At 47.3% G+C, this 19698-nt stretch overlaps 57 non-coding genes across 57 annotated transcripts; all 57 read right to left on the bottom strand.

Moving 5' to 3' along the window:
• Positions 1 to 39: 39 nt before the first annotated feature.
• Positions 40 to 158, bottom strand: LOC145141446 (5S ribosomal RNA). The gene has a single exon (XR_013722666.1). It is a non-coding gene; the product is annotated as a 5S ribosomal RNA (ribosomal RNA).
• Positions 159 to 386: 228 nt separating this feature from the next.
• Positions 387 to 504, bottom strand: LOC145147708 (5S ribosomal RNA). The gene has a single exon (XR_013728603.1). It is a non-coding gene; the product is annotated as a 5S ribosomal RNA (ribosomal RNA).
• A 229-nt stretch (positions 505 to 733) lies between these two features.
• LOC145149729 (5S ribosomal RNA) lies at positions 734 to 852 on the bottom strand. The gene has a single exon (XR_013730578.1). It is a non-coding gene; the product is annotated as a 5S ribosomal RNA (ribosomal RNA).
• Positions 853 to 1071: 219 nt separating this feature from the next.
• On the bottom strand, positions 1072 to 1190 carry LOC145139542 (5S ribosomal RNA). The gene has a single exon (XR_013721936.1). It is a non-coding gene; the product is annotated as a 5S ribosomal RNA (ribosomal RNA).
• Positions 1191 to 1420: 230 nt separating this feature from the next.
• LOC145140458 (5S ribosomal RNA) lies at positions 1421 to 1539 on the bottom strand. The gene has a single exon (XR_013722176.1). It is a non-coding gene; the product is annotated as a 5S ribosomal RNA (ribosomal RNA).
• Positions 1540 to 1768: 229 nt separating this feature from the next.
• Positions 1769 to 1887, bottom strand: LOC145144893 (5S ribosomal RNA). The gene has a single exon (XR_013725894.1). It is a non-coding gene; the product is annotated as a 5S ribosomal RNA (ribosomal RNA).
• A 231-nt stretch (positions 1888 to 2118) lies between these two features.
• On the bottom strand, positions 2119 to 2237 carry LOC145136459 (5S ribosomal RNA). The gene has a single exon (XR_013720476.1). It is a non-coding gene; the product is annotated as a 5S ribosomal RNA (ribosomal RNA).
• A 231-nt stretch (positions 2238 to 2468) lies between these two features.
• On the bottom strand, positions 2469 to 2587 carry LOC145149601 (5S ribosomal RNA). Its single transcript, XR_013730456.1, has one exon. It is a non-coding gene; the product is annotated as a 5S ribosomal RNA (ribosomal RNA).
• A 232-nt stretch (positions 2588 to 2819) lies between these two features.
• Positions 2820 to 2938, bottom strand: LOC145148846 (5S ribosomal RNA). The gene has a single exon (XR_013729712.1). It is a non-coding gene; the product is annotated as a 5S ribosomal RNA (ribosomal RNA).
• A 219-nt stretch (positions 2939 to 3157) lies between these two features.
• Positions 3158 to 3276, bottom strand: LOC145145817 (5S ribosomal RNA). The gene has a single exon (XR_013726773.1). It is a non-coding gene; the product is annotated as a 5S ribosomal RNA (ribosomal RNA).
• Positions 3277 to 3507: 231 nt separating this feature from the next.
• Positions 3508 to 3626, bottom strand: LOC145154196 (5S ribosomal RNA). Its single transcript, XR_013734681.1, has one exon. It is a non-coding gene; the product is annotated as a 5S ribosomal RNA (ribosomal RNA).
• A 229-nt stretch (positions 3627 to 3855) lies between these two features.
• On the bottom strand, positions 3856 to 3974 carry LOC145152798 (5S ribosomal RNA). Its single transcript, XR_013733322.1, has one exon. It is a non-coding gene; the product is annotated as a 5S ribosomal RNA (ribosomal RNA).
• Positions 3975 to 4200: 226 nt separating this feature from the next.
• Positions 4201 to 4319, bottom strand: LOC145140452 (5S ribosomal RNA). The gene has a single exon (XR_013722175.1). It is a non-coding gene; the product is annotated as a 5S ribosomal RNA (ribosomal RNA).
• A 229-nt stretch (positions 4320 to 4548) lies between these two features.
• Positions 4549 to 4667, bottom strand: LOC145137520 (5S ribosomal RNA). The gene has a single exon (XR_013721098.1). It is a non-coding gene; the product is annotated as a 5S ribosomal RNA (ribosomal RNA).
• Positions 4668 to 4897: 230 nt separating this feature from the next.
• Positions 4898 to 5016, bottom strand: LOC145154184 (5S ribosomal RNA). Its single transcript, XR_013734669.1, has one exon. It is a non-coding gene; the product is annotated as a 5S ribosomal RNA (ribosomal RNA).
• A 231-nt stretch (positions 5017 to 5247) lies between these two features.
• LOC145152797 (5S ribosomal RNA) lies at positions 5248 to 5366 on the bottom strand. The gene has a single exon (XR_013733321.1). It is a non-coding gene; the product is annotated as a 5S ribosomal RNA (ribosomal RNA).
• A 228-nt stretch (positions 5367 to 5594) lies between these two features.
• Positions 5595 to 5713, bottom strand: LOC145148281 (5S ribosomal RNA). The gene has a single exon (XR_013729172.1). It is a non-coding gene; the product is annotated as a 5S ribosomal RNA (ribosomal RNA).
• A 219-nt stretch (positions 5714 to 5932) lies between these two features.
• LOC145154172 (5S ribosomal RNA) lies at positions 5933 to 6051 on the bottom strand. The gene has a single exon (XR_013734658.1). It is a non-coding gene; the product is annotated as a 5S ribosomal RNA (ribosomal RNA).
• A 230-nt stretch (positions 6052 to 6281) lies between these two features.
• On the bottom strand, positions 6282 to 6400 carry LOC145155069 (5S ribosomal RNA). The gene has a single exon (XR_013735529.1). It is a non-coding gene; the product is annotated as a 5S ribosomal RNA (ribosomal RNA).
• A 230-nt stretch (positions 6401 to 6630) lies between these two features.
• LOC145138942 (5S ribosomal RNA) lies at positions 6631 to 6749 on the bottom strand. Its single transcript, XR_013721794.1, has one exon. It is a non-coding gene; the product is annotated as a 5S ribosomal RNA (ribosomal RNA).
• Positions 6750 to 6981: 232 nt separating this feature from the next.
• LOC145154798 (5S ribosomal RNA) lies at positions 6982 to 7100 on the bottom strand. The gene has a single exon (XR_013735261.1). It is a non-coding gene; the product is annotated as a 5S ribosomal RNA (ribosomal RNA).
• A 229-nt stretch (positions 7101 to 7329) lies between these two features.
• LOC145153533 (5S ribosomal RNA) lies at positions 7330 to 7448 on the bottom strand. Its single transcript, XR_013734035.1, has one exon. It is a non-coding gene; the product is annotated as a 5S ribosomal RNA (ribosomal RNA).
• A 222-nt stretch (positions 7449 to 7670) lies between these two features.
• Positions 7671 to 7789, bottom strand: LOC145154161 (5S ribosomal RNA). The gene has a single exon (XR_013734644.1). It is a non-coding gene; the product is annotated as a 5S ribosomal RNA (ribosomal RNA).
• Positions 7790 to 8021: 232 nt separating this feature from the next.
• On the bottom strand, positions 8022 to 8140 carry LOC145147457 (5S ribosomal RNA). Its single transcript, XR_013728360.1, has one exon. It is a non-coding gene; the product is annotated as a 5S ribosomal RNA (ribosomal RNA).
• Positions 8141 to 8369: 229 nt separating this feature from the next.
• Positions 8370 to 8488, bottom strand: LOC145146051 (5S ribosomal RNA). The gene has a single exon (XR_013727002.1). It is a non-coding gene; the product is annotated as a 5S ribosomal RNA (ribosomal RNA).
• Positions 8489 to 8718: 230 nt separating this feature from the next.
• Positions 8719 to 8837, bottom strand: LOC145144903 (5S ribosomal RNA). The gene has a single exon (XR_013725904.1). It is a non-coding gene; the product is annotated as a 5S ribosomal RNA (ribosomal RNA).
• Positions 8838 to 9064: 227 nt separating this feature from the next.
• LOC145145306 (5S ribosomal RNA) lies at positions 9065 to 9183 on the bottom strand. Its single transcript, XR_013726285.1, has one exon. It is a non-coding gene; the product is annotated as a 5S ribosomal RNA (ribosomal RNA).
• Positions 9184 to 9402: 219 nt separating this feature from the next.
• LOC145145816 (5S ribosomal RNA) lies at positions 9403 to 9521 on the bottom strand. The gene has a single exon (XR_013726772.1). It is a non-coding gene; the product is annotated as a 5S ribosomal RNA (ribosomal RNA).
• Positions 9522 to 9752: 231 nt separating this feature from the next.
• On the bottom strand, positions 9753 to 9871 carry LOC145154150 (5S ribosomal RNA). The gene has a single exon (XR_013734631.1). It is a non-coding gene; the product is annotated as a 5S ribosomal RNA (ribosomal RNA).
• Positions 9872 to 10100: 229 nt separating this feature from the next.
• Positions 10101 to 10219, bottom strand: LOC145152796 (5S ribosomal RNA). Its single transcript, XR_013733319.1, has one exon. It is a non-coding gene; the product is annotated as a 5S ribosomal RNA (ribosomal RNA).
• Positions 10220 to 10445: 226 nt separating this feature from the next.
• On the bottom strand, positions 10446 to 10564 carry LOC145140447 (5S ribosomal RNA). Its single transcript, XR_013722174.1, has one exon. It is a non-coding gene; the product is annotated as a 5S ribosomal RNA (ribosomal RNA).
• Positions 10565 to 10793: 229 nt separating this feature from the next.
• Positions 10794 to 10912, bottom strand: LOC145137516 (5S ribosomal RNA). Its single transcript, XR_013721095.1, has one exon. It is a non-coding gene; the product is annotated as a 5S ribosomal RNA (ribosomal RNA).
• A 230-nt stretch (positions 10913 to 11142) lies between these two features.
• Positions 11143 to 11261, bottom strand: LOC145154138 (5S ribosomal RNA). Its single transcript, XR_013734619.1, has one exon. It is a non-coding gene; the product is annotated as a 5S ribosomal RNA (ribosomal RNA).
• A 230-nt stretch (positions 11262 to 11491) lies between these two features.
• LOC145152795 (5S ribosomal RNA) lies at positions 11492 to 11610 on the bottom strand. The gene has a single exon (XR_013733318.1). It is a non-coding gene; the product is annotated as a 5S ribosomal RNA (ribosomal RNA).
• Positions 11611 to 11838: 228 nt separating this feature from the next.
• On the bottom strand, positions 11839 to 11957 carry LOC145148280 (5S ribosomal RNA). Its single transcript, XR_013729171.1, has one exon. It is a non-coding gene; the product is annotated as a 5S ribosomal RNA (ribosomal RNA).
• Positions 11958 to 12176: 219 nt separating this feature from the next.
• On the bottom strand, positions 12177 to 12295 carry LOC145154127 (5S ribosomal RNA). Its single transcript, XR_013734608.1, has one exon. It is a non-coding gene; the product is annotated as a 5S ribosomal RNA (ribosomal RNA).
• A 231-nt stretch (positions 12296 to 12526) lies between these two features.
• Positions 12527 to 12645, bottom strand: LOC145155068 (5S ribosomal RNA). The gene has a single exon (XR_013735528.1). It is a non-coding gene; the product is annotated as a 5S ribosomal RNA (ribosomal RNA).
• Positions 12646 to 12875: 230 nt separating this feature from the next.
• Positions 12876 to 12994, bottom strand: LOC145138938 (5S ribosomal RNA). The gene has a single exon (XR_013721792.1). It is a non-coding gene; the product is annotated as a 5S ribosomal RNA (ribosomal RNA).
• A 230-nt stretch (positions 12995 to 13224) lies between these two features.
• LOC145154797 (5S ribosomal RNA) lies at positions 13225 to 13343 on the bottom strand. The gene has a single exon (XR_013735260.1). It is a non-coding gene; the product is annotated as a 5S ribosomal RNA (ribosomal RNA).
• A 230-nt stretch (positions 13344 to 13573) lies between these two features.
• Positions 13574 to 13692, bottom strand: LOC145153532 (5S ribosomal RNA). The gene has a single exon (XR_013734034.1). It is a non-coding gene; the product is annotated as a 5S ribosomal RNA (ribosomal RNA).
• A 222-nt stretch (positions 13693 to 13914) lies between these two features.
• LOC145153386 (5S ribosomal RNA) lies at positions 13915 to 14033 on the bottom strand. Its single transcript, XR_013733898.1, has one exon. It is a non-coding gene; the product is annotated as a 5S ribosomal RNA (ribosomal RNA).
• A 235-nt stretch (positions 14034 to 14268) lies between these two features.
• On the bottom strand, positions 14269 to 14387 carry LOC145147456 (5S ribosomal RNA). Its single transcript, XR_013728359.1, has one exon. It is a non-coding gene; the product is annotated as a 5S ribosomal RNA (ribosomal RNA).
• Positions 14388 to 14616: 229 nt separating this feature from the next.
• On the bottom strand, positions 14617 to 14735 carry LOC145140539 (5S ribosomal RNA). Its single transcript, XR_013722196.1, has one exon. It is a non-coding gene; the product is annotated as a 5S ribosomal RNA (ribosomal RNA).
• A 227-nt stretch (positions 14736 to 14962) lies between these two features.
• LOC145146843 (5S ribosomal RNA) lies at positions 14963 to 15081 on the bottom strand. Its single transcript, XR_013727768.1, has one exon. It is a non-coding gene; the product is annotated as a 5S ribosomal RNA (ribosomal RNA).
• Positions 15082 to 15316: 235 nt separating this feature from the next.
• On the bottom strand, positions 15317 to 15435 carry LOC145137013 (5S ribosomal RNA). The gene has a single exon (XR_013720830.1). It is a non-coding gene; the product is annotated as a 5S ribosomal RNA (ribosomal RNA).
• A 231-nt stretch (positions 15436 to 15666) lies between these two features.
• LOC145152398 (5S ribosomal RNA) lies at positions 15667 to 15785 on the bottom strand. The gene has a single exon (XR_013732918.1). It is a non-coding gene; the product is annotated as a 5S ribosomal RNA (ribosomal RNA).
• Positions 15786 to 16016: 231 nt separating this feature from the next.
• LOC145143169 (5S ribosomal RNA) lies at positions 16017 to 16134 on the bottom strand. Its single transcript, XR_013724222.1, has one exon. It is a non-coding gene; the product is annotated as a 5S ribosomal RNA (ribosomal RNA).
• Positions 16135 to 16365: 231 nt separating this feature from the next.
• LOC145146344 (5S ribosomal RNA) lies at positions 16366 to 16484 on the bottom strand. Its single transcript, XR_013727292.1, has one exon. It is a non-coding gene; the product is annotated as a 5S ribosomal RNA (ribosomal RNA).
• A 230-nt stretch (positions 16485 to 16714) lies between these two features.
• LOC145145640 (5S ribosomal RNA) lies at positions 16715 to 16833 on the bottom strand. Its single transcript, XR_013726602.1, has one exon. It is a non-coding gene; the product is annotated as a 5S ribosomal RNA (ribosomal RNA).
• A 230-nt stretch (positions 16834 to 17063) lies between these two features.
• Positions 17064 to 17182, bottom strand: LOC145140257 (5S ribosomal RNA). Its single transcript, XR_013722121.1, has one exon. It is a non-coding gene; the product is annotated as a 5S ribosomal RNA (ribosomal RNA).
• Positions 17183 to 17413: 231 nt separating this feature from the next.
• On the bottom strand, positions 17414 to 17532 carry LOC145152794 (5S ribosomal RNA). Its single transcript, XR_013733317.1, has one exon. It is a non-coding gene; the product is annotated as a 5S ribosomal RNA (ribosomal RNA).
• A 227-nt stretch (positions 17533 to 17759) lies between these two features.
• LOC145148558 (5S ribosomal RNA) lies at positions 17760 to 17879 on the bottom strand. The gene has a single exon (XR_013729437.1). It is a non-coding gene; the product is annotated as a 5S ribosomal RNA (ribosomal RNA).
• Positions 17880 to 18108: 229 nt separating this feature from the next.
• Positions 18109 to 18227, bottom strand: LOC145154133 (5S ribosomal RNA). Its single transcript, XR_013734614.1, has one exon. It is a non-coding gene; the product is annotated as a 5S ribosomal RNA (ribosomal RNA).
• A 225-nt stretch (positions 18228 to 18452) lies between these two features.
• Positions 18453 to 18571, bottom strand: LOC145154887 (5S ribosomal RNA). The gene has a single exon (XR_013735356.1). It is a non-coding gene; the product is annotated as a 5S ribosomal RNA (ribosomal RNA).
• Positions 18572 to 18793: 222 nt separating this feature from the next.
• Positions 18794 to 18912, bottom strand: LOC145143828 (5S ribosomal RNA). The gene has a single exon (XR_013724861.1). It is a non-coding gene; the product is annotated as a 5S ribosomal RNA (ribosomal RNA).
• Positions 18913 to 19139: 227 nt separating this feature from the next.
• Positions 19140 to 19258, bottom strand: LOC145154115 (5S ribosomal RNA). The gene has a single exon (XR_013734597.1). It is a non-coding gene; the product is annotated as a 5S ribosomal RNA (ribosomal RNA).
• Positions 19259 to 19486: 228 nt separating this feature from the next.
• On the bottom strand, positions 19487 to 19605 carry LOC145148553 (5S ribosomal RNA). The gene has a single exon (XR_013729433.1). It is a non-coding gene; the product is annotated as a 5S ribosomal RNA (ribosomal RNA).
• Positions 19606 to 19698: the final 93 nt, after the last annotated feature.

The raw sequence follows: 19698 nt of genomic DNA, 5'->3' as shown, positions 1-19698 counted from the left end.
CGTAAAATCTAAAAAAACGCAAACGGACAACGAAAAAGGGGGGTGCAACACGAGGACTTCCCAGGGGGTCACCCATCCTAGTACTACTCTCGCCCAAGCACGCTTAACTGCGGAGTTCTGATGGGATCCGGTGCATTAGTGTTGGTATGATCGCACCCGAAATACTATCCATGCTTATTGCTTGTATGTCTTAAAAGACGCAGAACCTCCTTTGTTTTCGTACGCGAGGCGTGGGACCCACGTGACCGATCAGCTCCGTTCCAAAAATACGAAGACCATCAACCATGAAGCGGAGGCCACCCGAGCATAGAAATAGCAAGAAAGAAAAAAAACAAAAAAAACCGCACGTAAAATCTAAAAAAACGCAAACGGACAACGAAAAAGGGGGGGTGCAACACGAGGACTTCCCAGGGGTCACCCATCCTAGTACTACTCTCGCCCAAGCACGCTTAATTGCGGAGTTCTGATGGGATCCGGTGCATTAGTGCTGGTATGATCGCACCCGAAATACTATCCATGCTTATTGCTTTTATGTCTTAAAAGACGCAGAACCTCCTTTGTTTTCGTACGCGAGACGTGGGACCCACGTGACCGATCGGCTCCGTTCCAAAAATACGAAAACCATCAACCATGAAGCGGTGGCCACCCGAGCATAGAAATAACAAGAAAGAAAACAAAAAAAACCGCACGTAAAATCTAAAAAAACGCAAACGGGCAACGAAAAAGGGGGGGGGGGGTGCAACACGAGGACTTCCCAGGGGGTCACCCATCCTAGTTCTACTCTCGCCCAAGCACGCTTAACTGCGGAGTGCTGATGGGATCCGGTGCATTAGTGCTGGTATGATAGCACCCGAAATACTATCCATGCTTATTGCTTTTATGTCTTAAAAGACGCAGAACCTCCTTTGTTTTCGTACGCGAGGCGTGGGACCCACGTGACCGATCGGCTCCGTTTCAAAAATACGAAAACCATCAACCATGAAGCGGAGGCCACCCGAGCATAGAAATAGCAAGAAAGAAAAAAAAACCGCACGTAAAATCTAAAAAAACGCAAACGGACAACAAAAAAGGGGGGTGCAACACGAGGACTTCCCAAGGGGTCACCCATCCTAGTACTACTCTCACCCAAGCACGCTTAACTACGGAGTTCTGATGGGATCCGGTGCATTAGTGCTGGTATGATCGCACCCGAAATACTATCCATGCTTATTGATTTTATGTCTTAAAAGACGCAGAACCTCCTTTGTTTTCGTACGCGAGGCGTGGAACCCACGTGACCGATCGGCTCCGTTCCAAAAATACGAAAACCATCAACCATGAAGCGGAGGCCACCCGAGCATAGAAATAGCAAGAAAGAAAAAAAAACAAAAAAAAACCGCACGTAAAATCTAAAAAAACGCAAACGGACAACGAAAAAAGGGGGGTGCAACACAAGGACTTCCCAGGGGGTCACCCATCCTAGTACTACTCTCGCCCAAGCACGCTTAACTGCAGAGTTCTGATGGGATCCGGTGCATTAGTGCTGGTATGATCGCACCCGAAATACTATCCATGCTTATTGCTTTTATGTCTTAAAAGACGCAGAACCTCCTTTGTTTTCGTACGCGAGACGTGGAACCCACGTGACCGATCGGCTCCGTTCCAAAAATAGTAAAACCATCAACCATGAAGCGGAGGCCACCCGAGCATAGAAATAGCAAGAAAGAAAAAAAAACAAAAAAAAACTGCACGTAAAATCTAAAAAAACGCAAACGGACAACGAAAAAGGGGGGTGCAACACGAGGACTTCCGAGGGGGTCACCCATCCTAGTACTACTCTCGCCCAAGCACGCTTAACTGCAGAGTTCTGATGGGATCCGGTGCATTAGTGCTGGTATGATCGCACCCGAAATACTATCCATGCTTATTGATTTTATGTCTTAAAAGACGCAGAACCTCCTTTGTTTTCGTACGCGAGGCGTGGAACCCACGTGACCGATCGGCTCCGTTCCAAAAATACGAAAACCATCAACCATGAAGCGGAGACCACCCGAGCATAGAAATAGCAAGAAAGAAAAAAAAAACAAAAAAAAAACCGCACGTAAAATCTAAAAAAACGCAAACGGACAACGAAAAAGGGGGGTGCAACACGAGGACTTCCCAGGGGGTCACCCATCCTAGTACTACTCTCGACCAAGCACGCTTAACTGCGGAGTTCTGATGGGATCCGGTGCATTAGTGCTGGTATGATCGCACCCGAAATACTATCCATGCTTATTGCTTTTATGTCTTAAAAGACGCAGAACCTCCTTTGTTTTCGTACGCGAGGCGTGGAACCCACGTGACCGATCGGCTCCGTTCCAAAAATACGAAAACCATCAACCATGAAGCGGAGGCCACCCGAGCATAGAAATAGCAAGAAAGAAAAAAAAACAAAAAAAAACCGCACGTAAAATCTAAAAAAACGCAAACGGACAACGAAAAAGGGGGGGATGCAACACGAGGACTTCCCAGGGGGTCACCCATCCTAGTACTACTCTCGCCCAAGCACGCTTAACTGCAGAGTTCTGATGGGATCCGGTGCATTAGTGCTGTTATGATCGCACCGAAAATACTATCCATGTTTATTGCTTGTATGTCTTAAAAGACGCAGAACCTCCTTTGTTTTCGTACGCGAGGCGTGGGACCCACGTGACCGATCGGCTCCGTTCCAAAAATACGAAGACCATGAACCATGAAACGAAGGCCACCCGAGCATAGAAATAGCAAGAAAGAAAAAAAAAACAAAAAAAAACCGCACGTAAAATCTAAAAAAACGCAAACGGGCAACGAAAAAGGGGGGGGTGCAACACGAGGACTTCCCAGGGGGTTACCCATCCTAGTACTACTCTCGCCCAAGCACGCTTAACTGTGGAGTTCTGATGGGATCCGATGCATTAGTGCTGGTATGATAGCACCCGAACTACTATCCATGCTTATTGCTTTTATGTCTTAAAAGACGCAGAACCTCCTTTGTTTTCGTACGCGAGGCGTGGGACCCACGTGACCGATCGGCTCCGTTCCAAAAATACGAAAACCATCAACCATGAAGCGGAGGCCACCCGAGCATAGAAATAGCAAGAAAGAAAAAAAAACCGCACGTAAAATCTAAAAAAACGCAAACGGACAACGAAAAAGGGAGGTGCAACACGAGGACTTCCCAGGGGGTCACCCATCCTAGTACTACTCAAGCCCAAGCACGCTTAACTGCGGAGTTCTGATGGGATCCGGTGCATTAGTGCTGGTATGATCGCACCCGAAATACTATCCATGCTTATTGCTTGTATGTCTTAAAAGACGCAGAACCTCCTTTGTTTTCGTACGCGAGGCGTGGGACCCACGTGACCGATCGGCTCCGTTCCAAAAATACGAAGACCATGAACCATGAAACGAAGGCCACCCGAGCATAGAAATAGCAAGAAAGAAAAAAAAAACAAAAAAAAAAACCGCACGTAAAATCTAAAAAAACGCAAACGGAAAACGAAAAAGGGGGTGCAACACGAGGACTTCCCAGGGGGTCACCCATCCTAGTACTACTCTCGCCCAAGCACGCTTAACTGCGGAGTTCTGATGGGATCCGGTGCATTAGTGCTGGTATGATCGCACCCGAAATACTATCCATGCTTATTGATTGTATGTCTTAAAAGACGCAGAACCTCCTTTGTTTTCGTACGCGAGGCGTGGGACCCACGTGACCGATCAGCTCCGTTCCAAAAATACGAAGACCATCAACCATGAAGCGGAGGCCACCCGAGCATAGAAATAGCAAGAAAGAAAAAAAAACAAAAAAAAACCGCACGTAAAATCTAAAAAAACGCAAACGGACAACGAAAAAGGGGGGTGCAACACGAGGACTTCCCATGGGGTCACCCATCCTAGTACTACTCTCGCCCAAGCACGCTTAACTGCGGAGTTCTGATGGGATCCGGTGCATTAGTGCTGGTATGATCGCACCCGAAATACTGTCCATGCTTATTGCTTGTATGTCTTAAAAGACACAGAACCTCCTTTGTTTTCGTACGCGAGGCGTGGGACCCACGTGACCGATCGGCTCCGTTCCAAAAATACGAAGACCATGAACCATGAAACGGAGGCCACCCGAGCATAGAAATAGCAAGAAAAAAAAACAAAAAAAAACCGCACGTAAAATCTAAAAAAACGCAAACGGACAACGAAAAAACGGGGGTGCAACACAAGGACTTCCCAGGGGGTCACCCATCCTAGTACTACTCTCGCCCAAGCACGCTTAACTGCAGAGTTCTGATGGGATCCGGTGCATTAGTGCTGGTATGATCGCACCCGAAATACTATCCATGCTTATTGCTTTTATGTCTTAAAAGACGCAGAACCTCCTTTGTTTTCGTACGCGACACGTGGAACCCACGTGACCGATCGGCTCCGTTCCAAAAATAGTAAAACCATCAACCATGAAGCGGAGGCCACCCGAGCATAGAAATAGCAAGAAAGAAAAAAAAAACAAAAAAAAACTGCACGTAAAATCTAAAAAAACGCAAACGGACAACGAAAAAGGGGGTGCAACACGAGGACTTCCGACGGGGTCACCCATCCTAGTACTACTCTCGCCCAAGCACGCTTAACTGCGGAGTTCTGATGGGATCCGGTGCATTAGTGCTGGTATGATCGCACCCGAAATACTATCCATGCTTATTGCTTGTATGTCTTAAAAGACGCAGAACCTCCTTTGTTTTCGTACGCGAGGCGTGGGACCCACGTGACCGATCGGCTCCGTTCCAAAAATACGAAGACCATGAACCATGAAACGAAGGCCACCCGAGCATAGAAATAGCAAGAAAGAAAAAAAAAACAAAAAAAAACCGCACGTAAAATCTAAAAAAACGCAAACGGACAACGAAAAAGGGGGGTGCAACACGAGGACTTCCCAGGGGGTCACCCATCCTAGTACTACTCTCGCCCAAGCACGCTTAACTGCGGAGTTCTGATGGGATCCGGTGCATTAGTGCTGGTATGATCGCACCCGAAATACTATCCATGCTTATTGCTTGTATGTCTTAAAAGACGCAGAACCTCCTTTGTTTTCGTACGCGAGGCGTGGGACCCACGTGACCGATCAGCTCCGTTCCAAAAATACGAAGACCATCAACCATGAAGCGGAGGCCACCCGAGCATAGAAATAGCAAGAAAAAGAAAAAAAAACAAAAAAAAACCGCACGTAAAATCTAAAAAAACGCAAACGGACAACGAAAAAGGGGGGTGCAACACGAGGACTTCCCATGGGGTCACCCATCCTAGTACTACTCTCGCCCAAGCACGCTTAACTGCGGAGTTCTGATGGGATCCGGTGCATTAGTGCTGGTATGATCGCACCCGAAATACTATCCATGCTTATTGCTTTTATGTCTTAAAAGACGCAGAACGTCCTTTGTTTTCGTACGCGAAGCGTGGGACCCACGTGACCGATCGGCTCCGTTCCAAAAATACGAAAACCATCAACCATGAAGCGGTGGCCACCCGAGCATAGAAATAGCAAGAAAGAAAACAAAAAAAACCGCACGTAAAATCTAAAAAAACGTAAACGGGCAACGAAAAAGGGGGGGGGGGTGCAACACTAGGACTTCCGAGGGGGTCACCCATCCTAGTACTACTCTCGCCCAAGCACGCTTAACTGCGGAGTTCTGATGGGATCCGGTGCATTAGTGCTGGTATGATAGCACCCGAAATACTATCCATGCTTATTGCTTTTATGTTTTAAAAGACGCAGAACCTCCTTTGTTTTCGTACGCGAGGCGTGGGACCCACGTGACCGATCGGCTCCGTTCCAAAAATACGAAAACCATCAACCATGAAGCGGAGGCCACCCGAGCATAGAAATAGCAAGAAAGAAAAAAAAACCGCACGTAAAATCTAAAAAAACGCAAACGGACAACAAAAAAGGGGGGTGCAACACGAGGACTTCCCAGGGGGTCACCCATCCTAGTACTACTCTCGCCCAAGCACGCTTAACTGCGGAGTTCTGATGGGATCCGGTGCATTAGTGCTGGTATGATCGCACCCGAAATACTATCCATGCTTATTGATTTTATGTCTTAAAAGACGCAGAACCTCCTTTGTTTTCGTACGCGAGGCGTGGGACCCACGTGACCGATCGGCTCCGTTCCAAAAATACGAAAACCATCAACCATGAAGCGGAGGCCACCCGAGCATAGAAATAGCAAGAAAGAAAAAAAAACAAAAAAAAACCGCACGTAAAATCTAAAAAAACGCAAACGGACAACGAAAAAAGGGGGGTGCAACACGAGGACTTCCCAGGGGGTCACCCATCCTAGTACTACTCTCGCCCAAGCACGCTTAACTGCAGAGTTCTGATGGGATCCGGTGCATTAGTGCTGGTATGATCGCACCCGAAATACTATCCATGCTTAATGCTTTTATGTCTTAAAAGACGCAGAACCTCCTTTGTTTTCGTACGCGAGGCGTGGAACCCACGTGACCGATCGGCTCCGTTCCAAAAATACGAAAACCATCAACCATGAAGCGGAGGCCACCCGAGCATAGAAATAGCAAGAAAGAAAAAAAAAACAAAAAAAAACTGCACGTAAAATCTAAAAAAACGCAAACGGACAACGAAAAAGGGGGGTGCAACACGAGGACTTCCCAAGGGGTCACCCATCCTAGTACTACTCTCGCCCAAGCACGCTTAACTGCGGAGTTCTGATGGGATCCGATGCATTAGTGCTGGTATGATCGCACCCGAAATACTATCCATGCTTATTGCTTGTATGTCTTAAAAGACGCAGAACCTCCTTTGTTTTCGTACGCGAGGCGTGGGACCCACGTGACCGATCGGCTCCGTTCCAAAAATACGAAGAACATGAACCATGAAACGAAGGCCACCCGAGCATAGAAATAGCAAGAAAGAAAAAAAAAAACAAAAAAAAAACCGCACGTAAAATCTAAAAAAACGCAAACGGACAACGAAAAAGGGGGGTGCAACACGAGGACTTCCTAGGGGGTCACCCATCCTAGTACTACTCTCGCCCAAGCACGCTTAACTGCGGAGTTCTGATGGGATCCGGTGCATTAGTGCTGGTATGATCGCACCCGAAATACTATCCATGCTTATTGCTTGTATGTCTTAAAAGACGCAGAACCTCCTTTGTTTTCGTACACGAGGCGTGGGACCCACGTGACCGATCAGCTCCGTTCCAAAAATACGAAGACCATCAACCATGAAGCGGAGGCCACCCGATCATAGAAATAGCAAGAAAGAAAAAAAAACAAAAAAAAACCGCACGTAAAATCTAAAAAAACGCAAACGGACAACGAAAAAGGGGGGTGCAACACGAGGACTTCCCATGGGGTCACCCATCCTAGTACTACTCTCGCCCAAGCACGCTTAACTACGGAGTTCTGATGGGATCCGGTGCATTAGTGCTGGTATGATCGCACCCGAAATACTGTCCATGCTTATTGCTTGTATGTCTTAAAAGACACAGAACCTCCTTTGTTTTCGTACGCGAGGCGTGGGACCCACGTGACCGATCGGCTCCGTTCCAAAAATACGAAGACCATGAACCATGAAACGGAGGCCACCCGAGCATAGAAATAGCAAGAAAAAAAAAAAAAAACCGCACGTAAAATCTAAAAAAACGCAAACGGACAACGAAAAAACGGGGGTGCAACACGAGGACTTCCCAGGGGGTCACCCATCCTAGTACTACTCTCGCCCAAGCACGCTTAACTGCGGAGTTCTGATGGGATCCGGTGCATTAGTGCTGGTATGATCGCACCCGAAATACTATCCATGCTTATTGCTTTTATGTCTTAAAAGACGCAGAACCTCCTTTGTTTTCGTACGCGAGGCGTGGAACCCACGTGACCGATCGGCTCCGTTCCAAAAATACGAAAACCATCAACCATGAAGCGGAGGCCACCCGAGCATAGAAATAGCAAGAAAGAAAAAAAAAACAAAAAAAAACCGCACGTAAAATCTAAAAAAACGCAAACGGGCAACGAAAAAGGGGGGGGTGCAACACGAGGACTTCGCAGGGGGTCACCCATCCTAGTACTACTCTCGCCCAAGCACGCTTAACTGCAGAGTTCTGATGGGATCCGGTGCATTAGTGCTGGTATGATCGCACCGAAAATACTATCCATGCTTATTGCTTTTATGTCTTAAAAGACGCAGAACCTCCTTTGTTTTCGTACGCGAGGCGTGGGACCCACGTGACCGATCGGCTCCGTTCCAAAAATACGAAGACCATGAACCATGAAACGAAGGCCACCCGAGCATAGAAATAGCAAGAAAGAAAAAAAAACAAAAAAAAACCGCACGTAAAATCTAAAAAAACGCAAACGGACAACGAAAAAGGGGGGTGCAACACGAGGACTTCCCAGGGGGTCACCCATCCTAGGACTACTCTCGCCCAAGCACGCTTAACTGCGGAGTTCTGATGGGATCCGGTGCATTAGTGCTGGTATGATCGCACTCGAAATACTATCTATGCTTATTGCTTGTATGTCTTAAAAGACGCAGAACCTCCTTTGTTTTCGTACGCGAGGCGTGGGACCCACGTGACCGATCAGCTCCATTCCAAAAATACGAAGACCATGAACCATGAAACGAAGGCCACCCGAGCATAGAAATAGCAAGAAAGAAAAAAAAAACAAAAAAAAACCGCACGTAAAATCTAAAGAAACGCAAACGGACAACGAAAAAGGGTGGTGCAACACGAGGACTTCCTAGGGGGTCACCCATCCTAGTACTACTCTCGCCCAAGCACGCTTAACTGCGGAGTTCTGATGGGATCCGGTGCATTAGTGCTGGTATGATCGCACCCGAAATACTGTCCATGCTTATTGCTTGTATGTCTTAAAAGACACAGAACCTCCTTTGTTTTCGTACGCGAGGCGTGGGACCCACGTGACCGATCGGCTCCGTTCCAAAAATACGAAGACCATGAACCATGAAACGGAGGCCACCCGAGCATAGAAATAGCAAGAAAAAAAAACAAAAAAAAAACCGCACGTAAAATCTAAAAAAACTCAAACGGACAACGAAAAAACGGGGGTGCAACACGAGGACTTCCCAGGGGGTCACCCATCCTAGTACTACTCTCGCCCAAGCACGCTTAACTGTGGAGTTCTGATGGGATCCGATGCATTAGTGCTGGTATGATCGCACCCAAAATACTATCCATGCTTATTGCTTTTATGTCTTAAAAGACGCAGAACCTCCTTTGTTTTCGTACGCGAGGCGTGGGACCCACGTGACCGATCGGCTCCGTTCCAAAAATACGAAAACCATCAACCATGAAGCGGAGGCCACCCGAGCATAGAAATAGCAAGAAAGAAAAAAAAACCGCACGTAAAATCTAAAAAAACGCAAACGGACAACGAAAAAGGGAGGTGCAACACGAGGACTTCCCAGGGGGTCACCCATCCTAGTACTACTCAAGCCCAAGCACGCTTAACTGCGGAGTTCTGATGGGATCCGGTGCATTAGTGCTGGTATGATCGCACCCGAAATACTATCCATGCTTATTGCTTGTATGTCTTAAAAGACGCAGAACCTCCTTTGTTTTCGTACGCGAGGCGTGGGACCCACGTGACCGATCGGCTCCGTTCCAAAAATACGAAGACCATGAACCATGAAACGAAGGCCACCCGAGCATAGAAATAGCAAGAAAGAAAAAAAAAACAAAAAAAAAAACCGCACGTAAAATCTAAAAAAACGCAAACGGAAAACGAAAAAGGGGGTGCAACACGAGGACTTCCCAGGGGGTCACCCATCCTAGTACTACTCTCGCCCAAGCACGCTTAACTGCGGAGTTCTGATGGGATCCGGTGCATTAGTGCTGGTATGATCGCACCCGAAATACTATCCATGCTTATTGATTGTATGTCTTAAAAGACGCAGAACCTCCTTTGTTTTCGTACGCGAGGCGTGGGACCCACGTGACCGATCAGCTCCGTTCCAAAAATACGAAGGCCATCAACCATGAAGCGGAGGCCACCCGAGCATAGAAATAGCAAGAAAGAAAAAAAAACAAAAAAAAACCGCACGTAAAATCTAAAAAAACGCAAACGGACAACGAAAAAGGGGGGTGCAACACGAGGACTTCCCATGGGGTCACCCATCCTAGTACTACTCTCGCCCAAGCACGCTTAACTGCGGAGTTCTGATGGGATCCGGTGCATTAGTGCTGGTATGATCGCACCCGAAATACTGTCCATGCTTATTGCTTGTATGTCTTAAAAGACACAGAACCTCCTTTGTTTTCGTACGCGAGGCGTGGGACCCACGTGACCGATCGGCTCCGTTCCAAAAATACGAAGACCATGAACCATGAAACGGAGGCCACCCGAGCATAGAAATAGCAAGAAAAAAAAACAAAAAAAAACCGCACGTAAAATCTAAAAAAACGCAAACGGACAACGAAAAAACGGGGGTGCAACACAAGGACTTCCCAGGGGGTCACCCATCCTAGTACTACTCTCGCCCAAGCACGCTTAACTGCAGAGTTCTGATGGGATCCGGTGCATTAGTGCTGGTATGATCGCACCCGAAATACTATCCATGCTTATTGCTTTTATGTCTTAAAAGACGCAGAACCTCCTTTGTTTTCGTACGCGACACGTGGAACCCACGTGACCGATCGGCTCCGTTCCAAAAATAGTAAAACCATCAACCATGAAGCGGAGGCCACCCGAGCATAGAAATAGCAAGAAAGAAAAAAAAAACAAAAAAAAACTGCACGTAAAATCTAAAAAAACGCAAACGGACAACGAAAAAGGGGGTGCAACACGAGGACTTCCGACGGGGTCACCCATCCTAGTACTACTCTCGCCCAAGCACGCTTAACTGCGGAGTTCTGATGGGATCCGGTGCATTAGTGCTGGTATGATCGCACCCGAAATACTATCCATGCTTATTGCTTGTATGTCTTAAAAGACGCAGAACCTCCTTTGTTTTCGTACGCGAGGCGTGGGACCCACGTGACCGATCGGCTCCGTTCCAAAAATACGAAGACCATGAACCATGAAACGAAGGCCACCCGAGCATAGAAATAGCAAGAAAGAAAAAAAAAACAAAAAAAAACCGCACGTAAAATCTAAAAAAACGCAAACGGACAACGAAAAAGGGGGGTGCAACACGAGGACTTCCCAGGGGGTCACCCATCCTAGTACTACTCTCGCCCAAGCACGCTTAACTGCGGAGTTCTGATGGGATCCGGTGCATTAGTGCTGGTATGATCGCACCCGAAATACTATCCATGCTTATTGCTTGTATGTCTTAAAAGACGCAGAACCTCCTTTGTTTTCGTACGCGAGGCGTGGGACCCACGTGACCGATCAGCTCCGTTCCAAAAATACGAAGACCATCAACCATGAAGCGGAGGCCACCCGAGCATAGAAATAGCAAGAAAAAGAAAAAAAAACAAAAAAAACCGCACGTAAAATCTAAAAAAACGCAAACGGACAACGAAAAAGGGGGGTGCAACACGAGGACTTCCCATGGGGTCACCCATCCTAGTACTACTCTCGCCCAAGCACGCTTAACTGCGGAGTTCTGATGGGATCCGGTGCATTAGTGCTGGTATGATCGCACCCGAAATACTATCCATGCTTATTGCTTTTATGTCTTAAAAGACGCAGAACGTCCTTTGTTTTCGTACGCGAAGCGTGGGACCCACGTGACCGATCGGCTCCGTTCCAAAAATACGAAAACCATCAACCATGAAGCGGTGGCCACCCGAGCATAGAAATAGCAAGAAAGAAAACAAAAAAAACCGCACGTAAAATCTAAAAAAACGTAAACGGGCAACGAAAAAGGGGGGGGGGGTGCAACACTAGGACTTCCGAGGGGGTCACCCATCCTAGTACTACTCTCGCCCAAGCACGCTTAACTGCGGAGTTCTGATGGGATCCGGTGCATTAGTGCTGGTATGATAGCACCCGAAATACTATCCATGCTTATTGCTTTTATGTTTTAAAAGACGCAGAACCTCCTTTGTTTTCGTACGCGAGGCGTGGGACCCACGTGACCGATCGGCTCCGTTCCAAAAATACGAAAACCATCAACCATGAAGCGGAGGCCACCCGAGCATAGAAATAGCAAGAAAGAAAAAAAAACCGCACGTAAAATCTAAAAAAACGCAAACGGACAACAAAAAAGGGGGGTGCAACACGAGGACTTCCCAGGGGGTCACCCATCCTAGTACTACTCTCGCCCAAGCACGCTTAACTGCGGAGTTCTGATGGGATCCGGTGCATTAGTGCTGGTATGATCGCACCCGAAATACTATCTATGCTTATTGATTTTATGTCTTAAAAGACGCAGAACCTCCTTTGTTTTCGTACGCGAGGCGTGGGACCCACGTGACCGATCGGCTCCGTTCCAAAAATACGAAAACCATCAACCATGAAGCGGAGGCCACCCGAGCATAGAAATAGCAAGAAAGAAAAAAAAACAAAAAAAAAACCGCACGTAAAATCTAAAAAAACGCAAACGGACAACGAAAAAAGGGGGGTGCAACACGAGGACTTCCCAGGGGGTCACCCATCCTAGTACTACTCTCGCCCAAGCACGCTTAACTGCAGAGTTCTGATGGGATCCGGTGCATTAGTGCTGGTATGATCGCACCCGAAATACTATCCATGCTTAATGCTTTTATGTCTTAAAAGACGCAGAACCTCCTTTGTTTTCGTACGCGAGGCGTGGAACCCACGTGACCGATCGGCTCCGTTCCAAAAATACGAAAACCATCAACCATGAAGCGGAGGCCACCCGAGCATAGAAATAGCAAGAAAGAAAAAAAAAACAAAAAAAAACTGCACGTAAAATCTAAAAAAACGCAAACGGACAACGAAAAAGGGGGGTGCAACACGAGGACTTCCCAAGGGGTCACCCATCCTAGTACTACTCTCGCCCAAGCACGCTTAACTGCGGAGTTCTGATGGGATCCGATGCATTAGTGCTGGTATGATCGCACCCGAAATACTATCCATGCTTATTGCTTGTATGTCTTAAAAGACGCAGAACCTCCTTTGTTTTCGTACGCGAGGCGTGGGACCCACGTGACCGATCGGCTCCGTTCCAAAAATACGAAGAACATGAACCATGAAACGAAGGCCACCCGAGCATAGAAATAGCAAGAAAGAAAAAAAAAACAAAAAAAAACCGCACGTAAAATCTAAAAAAACGCAAACGGACAACGAAAAAGGGGGGTGCAACACGAGGACTTCCTAGGGGGTCACCCATCCTAGTACTACTCTCGCCCAAGCACGCTTAACTGCGGAGTTCTGATGGGATCCGGTGCATTAGTGCTGGTATGATCGCACCCGAAATACTATCCATGCTTATTGCTTGTATGTCTTAAAAGACGCAGAACCTCCTTTGTTTTCGTACACGAGGCGTGGGACCCACGTGACCGATCAGCTCCGTTCCAAAAATACGAAGACCATCAACCATGAAGCGGAGGCCACCCGATCATAGAAATAGCAAGAAAGAAAAAAAAAACAAAAAAAAACCGCACGTAAAATCTAAAAAAACGCAAACGGACAACGAAAAAGGGGGGTGCAACACGAGGACTTCCCATGGGGTCACCCATCCTAGTACTACTCTCGCCCAAGCACGCTTAACTACGGAGTTCTGATGGGATCCGGTGCATTAGTGCTGGTATGATCGCACCCGAAATACTGTCCATGCTTATTGCTTGTATGTCTTAAAAGACACAGAACCTCCTTTGTTTTCGTACGCGAGGCGTGGGACCCACGTGACCGATCGGCTCCGTTCCAAAAATACGAAGACCATGAACCATGAAACGGAGGCCACCCGAGCATAGAAATAGCAAGAAAAAAAAAAAAAAACCGCACGTAAAATCTAAAAAAACGCAAACGGACAACGAAAAAACGGGGGTGCAACACGAGGACTTCCCAAGGGGTCACCCATCCTAGTACTACTCTCGCCCAAGCACGCTTAACTGCGGAGTTCTGATGGGATCCGGTGCATTAGTGCTGGTATGATCGCACCCGAAATACTATCCATGCTTATTGCTTTTATGTCTTAAAAGACGCAGAACCTCCTTTGTTTTCGTACGCGAGGCGTGGAACCCACGTGACCGATCGGCTCCGTTCCAAAAATACGAAAACCATCAACCATGAAGCGGAGGCCACCCGAGCATAGAAATAGCAAGAAAGAAAAAAAAAACAAAAAAAAACCGCACGTAAAATCTAAAAAAACGCAAACGGGCAACGAAAAAGGGGGGGGGGGTGCAACACGAGGACTTCGCAGGGGGTCACCCATCCTAGTACTACTCTCGCCCAAGCACGCTTAACTGCAGAGTTCTGATGGGATCCGGTGCATTAGTGCTGGTATGATCGCACCGAAAATACTATCCATGCTTATTGCTTTTATGTCTTAAAAGACGCAGAACCTCCTTTGTTTTCGTACGCGAGGCGTGGGACCCACGTGACCGATCGGCTCCGTTCCAAAAATACGAAGACCATGAACCATGAAACGAAGGCCACCCGAGCATAGAAATAGCAAGAAAGAAAAAAAAACAAAAAAAAACCGCACGTAAAATCTAAAAAAACGCAAACGGACAACGAAAAAGGGGGGTGCAACACGAGGACTTCCCAGGGGGTCACCCATCCTAGGACTACTCTCGCCCAAGCACGCTTAACTGCGGAGTTCTGATGGGATCCGGTGCATTAGTGCTGGTATGATCGCACCCGAAATACTGTCCATGCTTATTGCTTGTATGTCTTAAAAGACACAGAACCTCCTTTGTTTTCGTACGCGAGGCGTGGGACCCACGTGACCGATCGGCTCCGTTCCAAAAATACGAAGACCATGAACCATGAAACGGAGGCCACCCGAGCATAGAAATAGCAAGAAAAAAAAACAAAAAAAAAACCGCACGTAAAATCTAAAAAAACGCAAACGGACAACGAAAAAACGGGGGTGCAACACGAGGACTTCCCAGGGGGTCACCCATCCTAGTACTACTCTCGCCCAAGCACGCTTAACTGTGGAGTTCTGATGGGATCCGATGCATTAGTACTGGTATGATCGCACCCAAAATACTATCCATGCTTATTGCTTTTATGTCTTAAAAGACGCAGAACCTCCTTTGTTTTCGTACGCGAGGCGTGGAACCCACGTGACCGATCGACTCCGTTCCAAAAATACGAAAACCATCAACCATGAAGCGGAGGCCACCCGAGCATAGAAATAGCAAGAAAGAAAAAAAAACAAAAAAAAACCGCACGTAAAATCTAAAAAAACGCAAACTGACAACGAAAAAGGGGGGGGGGGGTGCAACACGAGGACTTCCCAGGGGGTCACCCATCCTAGTACTACTCTCGCCCAAGCACGCTTAACTGCGGAGTTCTGATGGGATCCGGTGCATTAGTGCTGGTATGATCGCACCGAAAATAGTATCCATGCTTATTGCTTGTATGTCTTAAAAGACGCAGAACCTCCTTTGTTTTCGTACGCGAGGCGTGGGACCCACGTGACCGATCGGCTCCGTTCCAAAAATACGAAGACCATGAACCATGAAACGAAGGCCACCCGAGCATAGAAATAGCAAGAAAGAAAAAAAAAAACAAAAAAAAACCGCACGTAAAATCTAAAAAAACGCAAACGGACAACGAAAAAGGGGGGTGCAACACGAGGACTTCCCAGGGGGTCACCCATCCTAGTACTACTCTCGCCCAAGCACGCTTAACTACGGAGTTCTGATGGGATCCGGTGCATTAGTGCTGGTATGATCGCACCCGAAATACTATCCATGCTTATTGCTTGTATGTCTTAAAAGACGCAGAACCTCCTTTGTTTTCGTACGCGAGGCGTGGGACCCACGTGACCGATCAGCTCCGTTCCAAAAATACGAAGACCATCAACCATGAAGCGGAGGCCACCCGAGCATAGAAATAGCAAGAAAGAAAAAAAAACAAAAAAAAAACAGCACGTAAAATCTAAAAAAACGCAAACGGACAACGAAAAAGGGGGGGTGCAACACGAGGACTTCCCAGGGGTCACCCATCCTAGTACTACTCTCGCCCAAGCACGCTTAACTGCGGAGTTCTGATGGGATCCGGTGCATTAGTGCTGGTATGATCGCACCCGAAATACTATCCATGCTTATTGCTTGTATGTCTTAAAAGACGCAGAACCTCCTTTGTTTTCGTACGCGAGGCGTGGGACCCACGTGACCGATCGGCTCCGTTCCAAAAATACGAAAACCATCAACCATGAAGCGGAGGCCACCCGAGCATAGAAATAGCAAGAAAGAAAAAAAAACAAAAAAAAAACCGCACGTAAAATCTAAAAAAACGCAAACGGACAACGAAAAAAGGGGGGTACAACACAAGGACTTCCCAGGGGGTCACCCATCCTAGTACTACTCTCGCCCAAGCACGCTTAACTGCAGAGTTCTGATGGGATCCGGTGCATTAGTGCTGGTATGATCGCACCCGAAATACTATCCATGCTTATTGCTTTTATGTCTTAAAAGACGCAGAACCTCCTTTGTTTTCGTACGCGAGACGTGGAACCCACGTGACCGATCGGCTCCGTTCCAAAAATAGTAAAACCATCAACCATGAAGCGGAGGCCACCCGAGCATAGAAATAGCAAGAAAGAAAAAAAAAACAAAAAAAAACTGCACGTAAAATCTAAAAAAACACAAACGGACAACGAAAAAGGGGGGTGCAACACGAGGACTTCCGAGGGGGTCACCCATCCTAGTACTACTCTCGCCCAAGCACGCTTAACTGCGGAATTCTGATGGGATCCGGTGCATTAGTGCTGGTATGATCGCACCCGAAATACTATCCATGCTTATTGCTTGTATGTCTTAAAAGACGCAGAACCTCCTTTGTTTTCGTACGCGAGGCGTGGGACCCACGTGACCGATCGGCTCCGTTCCAAAAATACGAAGACCATGAACCATTAAACGAAGGCCACCCGAGCATAGAAATAGCAAGAAAGAAAAAAAAAACAAAAAAAAACCGCACGTAAAATCTAAAAAAACGCAAACGGACAACGAAAAAGGGGGGTGCAACACGAGGACTTCCCAGGGGGTCACCCATCCTAGTACTACTCTCGCCCAAGCACGCTTAATTGCGGAGTTCTGATGGGATCCGGTGCATTAGTGCTGGTATGATCGCACCCGAAATACTATCCATGCTTATTGCTTGTATGTCTTAAAAGACGCAGAACCTCCTTTGTTTTCGTACGCGAGGCGTGGGACCCACGTGACCGATCAGCTCCGTTCCAAAAATACGAAGACCATCAACCATGAAGCGGAGGCCACCCGAGCATAGAAATAGCAAGAAAAAGAAAAAAAAACAAAAAAAAACCGCACGTAAAATCTAAAAAAACGCAAACGGACAACGAAAAAGGGGGGTGCAACACGAGGACTTCCCATGGGGTCACCCATCCTAGTACTACTCTCGCCCAAGCACGCTTAACTGCGGAGTTCTGATGGGATCCGGTGCATTAGTGCTGGTATGATCGCACCCGAAATACTGTCCATGCTTATTGCTTGTATGTCTTAAAAGACACAGAACCTCCTTTGTTTTCGTACGCGAGGCGTGGGACCCACGTGACCGATCGGCTCCGTTCCAAAAATACGAAGACCATGAACCATGAAACGGAGGCCACCCGAGCATAGAAATAGCAAGAAAAAAAAAACAAAAAAAAACCGCACGTAAAATCTAAAAAAACGCAAACGGACAACGAAAAAACGGGGGTGCAACACGAGGACTTCCCAGGGGGGTCACACATCCTAGTACTACTCTCGCCCAAGCACGCTTAACTGCGGAGTTCTGATGGGATCCGGTGCATTAGTGCTGGTATGATCGCACCCGAAATACTATCCATGCTTATTGCTTTTATGTCTTAAAAGACGCAGAACCTCCTTTGTTTTCGTACGCGAGGCGTGGAACCCACGTGACCGATCGGCTCCGTTCCAAAAATACGAAAACCATCAACCACGAAGCGGAGGCCACCCGAGCATAGAAATAGCAAGAAAGAAAAAAAAAACAAAAAAAACCGCACGTAAAATCTAAAAAAACGCAAACGGACAACGAAAGAGGGGGGTGCAACACGAGGACTTCCCAGGGGGTCACCCATCCTAGTACTACTCTCGCCCAAGCACGTTTAACTGCGGAGTTCTGATGGGATCCGGTGCATTAGTGCTGGTATGATCGCACCCGAAATACTATCCATGCTTATTGCTTGTATGTCTTAAAAGACGCAGAACCTACTTTGTTTTCGTACGCGAGGCATGGGACCCACGTGACCGATCGGCTCCGTTCCAAAAATACGAAGACCATGAACCATGAAACGAAGGCCACCCGAGCATAGAAATAGCAAAAAAAAAAAACAAAAAAAAACCGCACGTAAAATCTAAAAAAACACAAACGGACAACGAAAAAGGGGGGTGCAACACGAGAACTTCCCAGGGGGTCACCCATCCTACTACTACTCTCGCCCAAGCACGCTTAACTGCGGAGTTCTGATGGGATCCGGTGCATTAGTGCTGGTATGATCGCACCCGAAATACTATCCATGCTTATTGCTTGTATGTCTTAAAAGACGCAGAACCTCCTTTGTTTTCGTACGCGAGGCGTGGGACCCACGTGACCGATCAGCTCCGTTCCAAAAATACGAAGACCATCAACCATGAAGCGGAGGCCACCCGAGCATAGAAATAGCAAGAAAGAAAAAAAAAAAAACGCACGCAAAATCTAAAAAAACGCAAACGGACAACGAAAAAGGGGGGTGCAACACGAGGACTTCCCATGGGGTCACCCATCCTAGTACTACTCTCGCCCAAGCACGCTTAACTGCGGAGTTCTGATGGGATCCGGTGCATAAGTGCTGGTATGATCGCACGCGAAATACTGTCCATGCTTATTGCTTGTATGTCTTAAAAGACACAGAACCTCCTTTGTTTTCGTACGCGAGGCGTGGGACCTACGTGACCGATCGGCTCCGTTCCAAAAATACGAAGACCATGAACCATGAAACGGAGGCCACCCGAGCATAGAAATAGCAAGAAAAAAAAAACAAAAAAAAACCGCACGTAAAATCTAAAAAAACGCAAACGGACAACGAGAAAGGGGGGGTGCAACACGAGGACTTCCCAGGGGGTCACCCATCCTAGTACTACTCTCGCCCAAGCACGCTTAACTGCGGAGTTCTGATGGGATCCGGTGCATTAGTGCTGGTATGATCGCACCCAAAATACTATCCATGCTTATTGCTTTTATGTCTTAAAAGACGCAGAACCTCCTTTGTTTTCGTACGCGAGGCGTGGGACTCACGTGACCGATCGGCTCCGTTCCAAAAATACGAAAACCATCAACCATGAAGCGGTGGCCACCCGAGCATAGAAATAGCAAGAAAGAAAACAAAAAAAACCGCACGTAAAATCTAAAAAAACGCAAACGGGCAACGAAAAAGGGGGGGGGGGTGCAACACGAGGACTTCCCAGGGGGTCACCCATCCTAGTACTACTCTCGCCCACGCACGCTTAACTGTGGAGTTCTGATGGGATCCGGTACATTAGTGCTGGTATGATAGCACCCGAAATACTATCCATGCTTATTGCTTTTATGTCTTAAAAGACATAGAACCTCCTTTGTTTTCGTACGCGAGGCGTGGGACCCACGTGACCGATC

The sequence above is a fragment of the Lactuca virosa genome, chromosome 1 (assembly GCF_052849685.1).
Source record: "Lactuca virosa cultivar CGN04683 chromosome 1, Lactuca_virosa_CGN04683_v6, whole genome shotgun sequence".
In the NCBI taxonomy this organism is placed as follows: Eukaryota; Viridiplantae; Streptophyta; class Magnoliopsida; order Asterales; family Asteraceae; genus Lactuca; species Lactuca virosa.
This window is presented reverse-complemented; position numbering and strand designations above follow the sequence as displayed.